The sequence below is a fragment of the Schistocerca nitens genome, chromosome 1 (assembly GCF_023898315.1).
Source record: "Schistocerca nitens isolate TAMUIC-IGC-003100 chromosome 1, iqSchNite1.1, whole genome shotgun sequence".
Lineage (NCBI taxonomy): Eukaryota > Metazoa > Arthropoda > Insecta > Orthoptera > Acrididae > Schistocerca > Schistocerca nitens.
In genome coordinates, this window is record NC_064614.1 from 1,229,158,109 (window position 1) to 1,229,165,980 (window position 7,872).

General features: G+C 45.5%; 1 non-coding gene across 1 annotated transcript; it reads left to right on the forward strand.

Moving 5' to 3' along the window:
* The first annotated feature begins 7,489 nt into the window (after positions 1-7,489).
* Trnaa-cgc (transfer RNA alanine (anticodon CGC)) lies at positions 7,490-7,562 on the forward strand. The gene has a single exon. It is a non-coding gene; the product is annotated as a tRNA-Ala (tRNA).
* The last annotated feature ends 310 nt before the right edge of the window (positions 7,563-7,872 follow it).

A 7,872-nucleotide genomic window follows, 5' to 3' on the forward strand; every position in this document is an offset into this window, starting at 1 on the left:
TTCCTTCACTCTCTTAGCTGTTGCATGTATGATAGTGTTCCAGAAATCTGACGTACATCTCAAGACTCATAGATTCTACAAACTAACTTTAATACTTGTTTGGTTGCGAATTCCGCACTAATCCTACACATTCTGTAGAAATGATTTTATCCCTTCCGCCTTATTTGATCCCAAGACTTCCAAATATTTGTTAATCTCTAGTACTGGATGGTCTCTGTCTTCCGTAAAAACTATCGTACATTTTTTTCTAGTATCATATCCACCAAAATCATTCCAGTGTAAGATAATAAGTGTCACAACGTACCAGCGCGATTCCCACTAAGATATTAGAAATTTTGGCTCAGTTGTTAAGCCAACATCTTAACTAAATACTTAATTCCACTGGTAAAAGTGAAAATTCTACCAGAAAATGAGTTCACAAAAGGTTTTAAGTCACTTCATCTTTCACATTTTCGTATGTACTCAGAATTCTCATAAAAGATTCTCCTTCAGTGCCTCCCTCACTTTGTGAGATCATTTCGCGGCAGCAACCTCGGTCTCCCGAAGTATTAAATGCGGCTAAGAATACCTTCAGCAGTGGGTTAGAGCAAATATTCCCTCGCTGCCTCAAGAAGCCACAAGAAACAAACAGCAAACTCGCGCTCAGAGAGAGAACCAACCTTGGAGCGCCCGGGGGGCGCGGAATTAATTCCCACCTCCTGCAGCCGCCGGCAGGGAGATTATGGGCAACGAGCGGAAACCGTTAGTGAGCGAATGCAGATCACGTTAACGTCTGCTTTAAAGCCGCCCACACAGGGATAGCGGTGCTAGCGACGGAATGTGGCCTCAAGTGTGACAAACGACGCCTGCTCTTCAGACCTCTTCAGACAGTCTCGAGTTTATTTCAGTTTTATTATTCACCCAGAAAACAATCAAACGAGCAGTGTTAAACAGCCAAGTGACGTAGGTCGACAGGTATAATGTTTCCGCCGGCCGGAGTGGCCGAGCGGTTCTAGGCGCTACAGTCTGGAACCGCGCGACCGCTACGGCTGCAGGTTCGAATCCTGCCTCGGGCATGGATGTGTGTGATGTCCTTAGGTTAGTTAGGTTTAAGTAGTTCCAAGTTCTAGGGGACTGATGACCTGAAAAGTTATGTCCCATAGTGCTCAGAGCCACTTTTTTATAATGTTTCCTGCAATTTCTCTAAATATCAAAAGTTTCCATACAGTAGTAGATAATGTGTACATCTGAATGTACGATATAATTCTATTAACCTCGTCGCGCTTTTCCTAAATCCGAGATTAACTGCGGCCAGTAGATCTGTTCCAAATCGACTCCTACAGATTTGAATCGGCTTCACCACAACCTAAATTTTACGTAGTAAAAGTTAAATCTGATGTAACGCAACATACGTTTTCGGCCTTTACACCAAATTGCTTGAAATTGTCCATCTGTTTTCAAATAAATTATTTTACTTACGTGGTGACACTTATTGATCTACATGAAATAAAATCATCATAACTATGGAACGGCTTAGGTTAGGACGTTCAAATTACACGGCTGGCCGCGGGGAATGATGGAAATTAGTATGCGCTGTTATGGTTTGGTTTAGCGACGAACCCACTTCGTCATTAATCAGATTTGGCGCATTTGGGGTAGTGAGAATCCGCATTTCGCGATCGAGAAGTCTCTTCACCTTCAACAGGTGACTGTGTGGTGTTCAGTAACGGAGTAATCGGCGGATATTCCTTGATGGCGCGGTGACTACCTAACGGTACGTGAAGGTTTTGGAAGATGATTTCATCCCTATTATCCGAAGTTACCCTGATTTCGACAAGATGTGGTTCATGTAAGACGCCATTGAAGCAGGAGAGTGTTTGATGTCCTGGAGGAGCACTTTGGGGACCGCATTCTGGTTCTGGGGTACTCAGACGCCACTTACATGGGCCTCGATTGGTCGCCATGTTCTCCGGATCGGAACACATGTAACTCCTTTTTGTGGGGATATACTTAATACAAGGTTTGCAGCAATAAAAAACCATTGCTGAACTGAAAACAGCTATTGAGGAGGTCATCGACAGCATCGATGTTCCGATACTTCAGCAGGTCATGCAGAATTTCTCTATTCGTCTGCAACACATCATCGTCAATGATGGAAGGCATATTGAGCGTGTCATAACCTAAAATCTGTAGTGACGTTTACATGTTGAATAAAGTGTGTGCACGTCATAGTTTGTAACTACGTTTCTTTCATATAGTTCAATAATTGTCAGCCTGTATACACTACAGGCCATTGAAATTGTTGCACCAAGAAGAAATGCAGTTGACAAACGGGTATTCAGTGGACAAATATATTATACTAGAACATTCATGTTATTACATTTTCACGCAGTTTGGGTGCATAGATCCTGAGGAATCAGTACCCAGAACAACCACCTCTGGCCGTAATAACGGCCTTGATACGCCTGGGCGTTGAGCCTAACAGAGCTTGGATGGCGTGTACAGGTGCAGCTCCCCATGCATCTTCAACACGATACTACAGTTCATCAAGAGTAGTGACTGGCATATTGTGACGAGCCAGTTGCTCGGCCACCACTCACCAGACGATTTCTGTTGGTGAGATATCTGGGGAATGTGCTGGCCAGGGCGGCAGTCTAGCATTTTCGTGTCCAGAAAGGCTCGTACAGGACCTGCAACATGCGGTCGTGCATTATCCTGCTGAAATATGGGGTTTCGCAGGGATCGAATGAAGGGTAGAGCCACGGGTCGTACCACATATGAAATGTAACGACCATGTCGTGTGGGGCTTGAAGATGGCATCAAAGTAACGCCGAAACCGGTGGTATATAAGAAGTTCATAAAATAAATTTCTACAATACATACGGCTATTGGTAAGATATTGTATCAAGAAACTTGTTGCTCTTGTTGCTTGGGTGATGCATTATTCCTTCATTTCTGTGGCTCCTGTTTCATTGTTCAGAGAAAGAAACTTACAGACGAGGTTTTTCACCGGACCAGACTGGCTGGCGTATTCTTAGAAGGGGCATGCCAGGTAGGAAGTGAGGGTCCGACCACAGACACAGAGCATAGAAATAAACAGAGCGGTCGCTCCAGTGGGGAAGGTTCAAAAATGGTTCAAATGGCTCTTAGCAGTATCGGACTTAACATCTGAGGTCATCAGTCCCCCAGAACTTAGAACCACTTAAACCTAACTAACCTAAGGACATCACACACATCCATGCCCGAGGCAGGATTCGAACCTGCGACGGTACTGGTCGCGCAGTTCCAGACTGTAGCGCCTAGAACCGCTTGCCCATCGCGGCCGGCGTGCATTCTTAGAGCAATGCGAGAAAATGAGAAGCATGTCAGAATTTTACAAATTTGAGCTGAACGCCATCTCCTGTTTTTAGATTGAAACGTCCCCTTTTGAAAAATTATACAAGACTGTGCTTAAACTGACACACAATTTTGTTAGCGCAACGCAATCTGACTTTCAATAATCCCTACAAAAGAATGGCCCTGACTAACATTAAACTATACCTTTCACAAATCACTTACCTCACAAAAATCTTCGCTACTCAAGCTACTGCAATACAGCGAGCGCCACTACTGCCAGCTAAATAAAAGATTCAAACTACTGAAGGCACTAACTACTGATAGGGATAGTTAGCAAATGAAAGATATTAATAGAGAACAAACAATGTATTTACCTTAATAATGTTGAAAACTCATAATATACATAACAGATCATTGTATATCTTACAAATTTCCAAACTCCGCCATCTCTCTCCCCACATCTACCACTGCTGGCGGCTCACCTCCAACTGCGCAACGCTACGCGCTGTTCACATCCAGCTGCCGCTGCCCAACACTACAATGGCAGACAACAATGCAAACTAGCCACAGACTGCACACAGCACAGCCAGTGATTTTCATACAGAGCGCTACGTGGCGTTACCAATGAGAAAACCTGAACAGCCTACTTACAAGATCATACAACAAGAATTTAATCTTGATTTCGTACACTTCTATCCATAAGCATGTCTTAATATTATATTACATGTTCACTTCCGTTATTACACAGTAACACGAGTTTCGTTTTATTTATTTATTTGTTTCCAAGGCTTTCCTCTAGAATACATTAAACCCGAAAGTACCGTTGTCGCTTACACGCACTCTTACCTTGAGCGACGGTGAAACAAGTTTTATTTTCCTGTTGTTCAGTTCGAGTGTTTTTCTGTAGACATGAGTTAACGGAATGTATATTTGTTTTGTTTGTTGCTCTTATGCAACGTACAGCTCAGGAGCAGTGTTAACATTTTGAATGAGCGCAGTTATATCACTCTTGTGTCATTCGAAACAATCAATAGCAGAACATGTCAGCAGTTCACAACGCTCTCAGCTTAAAGGGAAAAATCCAATTTCGGTTTGGTAATCATCTGATAGAATGAAGTTTATAATTACATCTACAAATATACGTGCAAGCCAACGCATGGTATGTATCGGAGATAGAGTGATCAGGTTATAGTAAATAAGCGAATAAATTCAATAATAGAGCAACATTGTTTCCTGAAATTAGGCAGCATAGACTTAAAAACATTAAAATCAGCATCATGAGGTGCTGTTAGCCAGTGTCTTTTCATGCAATTAAGGTTTCCTTTCACATCCAGGTTCTGTTTGTATCGACAGCATACGAAGAAGAGAAACACGAGGCAGCTTCGCACTCCACGTAGCAAGCCACAGGAGGCGGCAGTAGCCGCGCATGTGGCTCGCAGCTGCCAAGTTTTTGCGGAGAATCTTCCAATCCCATGTATTTTCTCTAGAACAGAAACAGACATGATCCTCTTTCCATCGTTAAAAACAATTTCGTTACATTACCATGTAGCTCGGTACGGGCTTTTGTTGAAGTTTCGGGAACATACCTTCACCGAGGAGTCAAGCAGGATATTGCTCCCTCCTGCGTACATCTCGCTAAGAGACCATGAGGATAAAATCAGAGAGGTTAGAGCCCACACAGAAGCATACCGACAATCTTTCTTTCCACGAACAATACGAGACTGGAATAGAAGGGAGAACCGATAGAGGTACTCAAGGTACCCTCCGCCACACACCGTCAGGTAGCTTGCGGAGTAAGGATGTAGATGTAGATGTTTAGTACACAGTAACCTATGTTATAAAATCTACCAAACATGCACTGGCCAGCGACTACATTTTTCACTGCAAGCTTTTCAAAACATGCGCAGTATTCTACTTTATGTCGAAATATCACGATAACTATGGACAGTAACGAAAAGAAAACAAGTTCATTATCAAGTTGCAATATGTGGCTACAGGATACCGACAAATAATATCTTTCTAACGAATAGTTTACTCAAAATCGAATGAGAAAGACTGCATAGCGGAGAACCCAGGCGAAATCCAAAATAGAGGTTTTCATTTTTTCACACGAAAGCTGAAAGTCTTACTGAGAAACTAACTACAGAAATGGATGTAGCATTGCTTCATCTACGTGAAACAATTTTTAGAGGCAAATCGGATGACATGAAATTTCACTCCACGTGTAACGTGCGATAAGTTTTTCTTGGAGCGACCATAACTCAGTGGTCGGGGTACCCAGATGGAGCCGGCCGGTGTGGCCGAGCGGTTCTAGGCGCTTCCAGGCATGCATGTGTGTGATGTCCTTAGGTTCGTTAGGTTTAAGTAGTTCTAAGTTTTTAAGGGACTGATGACCTGAGATCTTCAGTCCCATAGTGCTCAGAGCCATTTGAACCAATTATCTAGATGGAGGAAGATGTTTGACACACGCCGCACGGCCTTAAGGCCACTATATTTACTTCTGTCCTCTGTGGGCCACAAAAGTGGGACGCATAGAGCATGTTGGACCGGCACGCCTGACCCGTTGCCAATGTTGAGCGGCGTTTTATTCTCTTGCCTTGCAATGTCCCCGCCATACTCTAACAGTGGGTCTCGGAGGGCTGGAGCCTCCTAAAACACTTTACAGTGGCGGAGGAGTGTTCTGGATGTTTGTCAGAGTTTGCTGGCTGAATGGCTGTGCGCTAGCTCTCTGAGTTCTGTTATCTGTAGGCATACTGAGCGTTAGCCTTCCAAGTAACAACACTTGCGGCGCACCGGGGTGGCTGTCAGACTGTTGCCCACAAAGCCAGCACGTTTCGGTACGTCCTTTTGTGTTCACACACCTACTACACTCGTGCTCATAAATTAAGGATAATTGGAGAATGTGGCGCCACACAATGTGGCACCACACAAAACTGGCGCTGATAGCATAGGCACAAAGGGAACACACACAACACAGATCTGTAAGTCCACGGTATTGGTGATAAGATGAGAAAACCGCCCCGAAACACATGTGCTACAAAACGCCACTGTTTCCTGCGCATGCACCCCGTCATCAATATGGAATATGATCACCATGCACACATACACAGACCGCACAACAGGATGGCATACTCTGCATCAGGTGGTCGAGCAGCTGCTGGGATATAGTCTCCCATTCTTGCACCAGTGCCTGTCGTAGCTCCTGAAGTGTCGTAGGGGTTTGAAGACGTGCAGCGATACGTCGACCGAGAGCATCCCAAACTTGTTCGATGGGGTTTAGGTCTGGAGGACAGGCAGGCCACTCCATTCGTCTGATATCTTCTGTTTCAAGGTACTCCTCCACGATGGCAGCTCGCTGGGGCCGTGCGTTATCATCTATCAGGAGGAAGGTGGGACCCACTGGACCCCTGAAAAGGTGGACATACTGGTTCAAAATGGCGTCCCGATACACCTGACCTGTTACAGTTCCTCTGTCAAAGAATTGCAGGGGTGTAGGTGCACCAATCATAATCCAATCCCACACCATCAAACCACGACCTCCATACTGGTCCCTTTCAAGGACATTAAGGGGTTGGTATCTGATTCCTTGTTCACGCCAGATGAAAACCCGGCGAGAATCACTGTTCAGACTGTACTGTTCCAATGGCCATGTACTGCGTTCTTGACACCAGGCTTTATGGGCTCTCCTGTTACCAGGGGTCAGTGGAAGCACCTGGTCAGTCGTCTGTAGACTGAGTTTCTGAAGACAACTGTTCCAGTGTCTGCGGTAAGGTCCCGAGCAAGATTACATGCAGTACTCCGTGGCCGTCTGCGGGCACTGACGGTGAGATATCGGTCTTCTTGTGGTGTTGTACACTGTGGACGTCCCGTACTGTAGCGCCTGGACACGTTTCCCGTCTGCTGGAATCGTTGCCATAGTCTTGAGATCGGACTTTGCGGCACACGATGGTCCCGTGCTACGACCTGCTGTGTTTGACCAGCCTCCAGTCGCCCTAGTATTCTACCCCTCATAACGTCATCAATATGTGTTCTTTGAGTCATTTTCAACACACAGTCACCATTAGCACGTCTGAAAACATCTGCACACTTAGCCGGCCGGAGTGGCCGAGCGGTTAAAGGCGCTACAGTCTGGAACCGCACGACCGCTACGGTCGCAGGTTCGAATCCTGCACCGGGCGAGGTGGCGCAGTGGTTAGCACACTGGACTCGCATTCGGGAGGACGACGGTTCAATCCCGTCTCCGGCCATCCTGATTTAGGTTTTCCGTGATTTCCCTAAATCGCTTCAGGCAAATGCCGGGATGGTTCCTTTGAAAGGGCACGGCCGATTTCCTTCCCCATCCTTCCCTCACCCGAGCTTGCGCTCCGTCTCTAATGACCTCGTTGTCGACGGGACGTTAAACACTAATTTCCTCCTCCTCCTCGAATCCTGCCTCGGGCATGGATATGTGTGATGTCCTTAGGTTAGTTAGGTTTAAGTAGTTATAAGTTCTAGGGGACTTATGACCACAGCAGTTGAGTCCCATAGTGCTCAGAGCCATTTGAACCATCTGCACAC